Source organism: Apis dorsata, unplaced genomic scaffold, assembly GCF_000469605.1.
Source record: "Apis dorsata unplaced genomic scaffold, Apis dorsata 1.3 scaffold_65, whole genome shotgun sequence".
Classification (NCBI taxonomy): Eukaryota; Metazoa; Arthropoda; class Insecta; order Hymenoptera; family Apidae; genus Apis; species Apis dorsata.
In genome coordinates this window covers 239,063-240,437 of record NW_006263364.1, presented here as the reverse complement: position 1 = coordinate 240,437, position 1,375 = coordinate 239,063, and the positions used below count along the sequence as shown (strand labels likewise).

The window sequence follows — 1,375 nt, the reverse complement described above, 5'->3', positions numbered from 1 at the left end:
GCCCGTCGTCGTATCCTAGCCGCTATCCTTTTATCTGGGTCACGCGGCGGTTGTGTTGGCACTTTTTCCACCAGAATATCGTTACGTTTATTGCACGTATCGAACCAACCTTCCAAGTATATACGTGTATCATCCCTCGATTTCACGTTTTCGAGATCGTGGACGAAAAAGAATATCAAGATTCGATCGAAGATAGATACACCGAAAAGAGATCAGGAACGGATCAAACTCTTGGCAATACCCAAGCTGGGTTTTCCGCGTATTTTCACGGACACAGAGGGAAGATGAACGCTTTGCCAGCTCGTCCGTGAAAATTGCCGCCGCTGAAAACTGTGAACGATAGTTGGCTCTCTGTTTAAAAATAGCGCCATAAACAAAATGTGCAAACAAGTAGCTTTACATGGTATCGTTGGTTTAGATGAAGAGTTTAACGATACTCAAGTTGCGTTACGTGTCGGTGAACTGGGTAATGTGGAGGAAGATGCGTCGAGAGCATCGACGTTGAAGATTCGTCTTTTTTTGTTTTTTTTTATATATATAAATGATTTAAATATTTGTCATTATTGTTGTCAAAAATCAAAAATTTATAAATCGATATTGAAGGATTTTGATTGACAATCGAAAATTAAATTTCAAAAATACGAATTAATTTTTTATTAAGTTTGCGATTTCATAAGATGAAAATTATAAAACGTATGCTATGTTTACCATTTTTAACTTTTTAGTATACGTAAATGAGATGCCTTGCGATCTGATTTCTATACCGAATCTTTAGACGAGATATTTTGTGGGAATCTTGATAAGAAAATAGAGTGAGACATGTCATTCAAAGCATCGTATGAACGTCATCACGTCAAAAGATATCACATCCATAGATGTGAAGGGTTAAAAAGGATTAATATACATTCAAGGTTATAATTTTAAAACAGAAAGAAATGAAAAGAATGAAAAGGACTTCTATATGAACGAATGTAATCGATAATATGCTCAAAAATATTTTCGATTTGAAGTCTATTTTTCTTTTTTATTATAAGAGAATTCGATATCATAAACGAATCTTTTCGCAACGAATTGAATGCAAATAAAAACATCGATTTCAATTTCTCTGTGTGGACGATATTGCAATTTATTTATCGATGATAAAAATTCATGAAATAAAATATATAACGAATATAAAAAGAAATCTCCCCTTTAAATATCAATCTTTTCTAGCATCAATCAATTATTCGCATATTTCATCAGAATAATTCCATTCTTGTCTTCAATAAAACATATAAAACATATAAACTGAACACGATCCATTTGTTTATATTTTATTGCATGCACAAGCGTATAACACGAATTACACGTTTGCCGTGAATTTTACATACAAGTT

General features: G+C 33.0%; 1 protein-coding gene and 2 long non-coding RNA genes across 3 annotated transcripts in view; 2 read left to right on the top strand and 1 right to left on the bottom strand.

Annotated features, from left to right (window-relative positions):
• The window catches only part of LOC116186858, a 14,314-nt gene that overhangs the window by 7,303 nt on the left and 5,636 nt on the right, over window positions 1-1,375 (top strand). The window lies entirely within an intron of this gene.
• LOC102680240 (amyloid-beta-like protein) overlaps window positions 1-1,375 on the bottom strand; it is a 14,773-nt gene that overhangs the window by 8,069 nt on the left and 5,329 nt on the right. The gene's annotated exons all lie outside the window — the stretch shown is intronic.
• Window positions 1-1,375, top strand: part of LOC102680157 — a 4,693-nt gene that overhangs the window by 539 nt on the left and 2,779 nt on the right. The window lies entirely within an intron of this gene.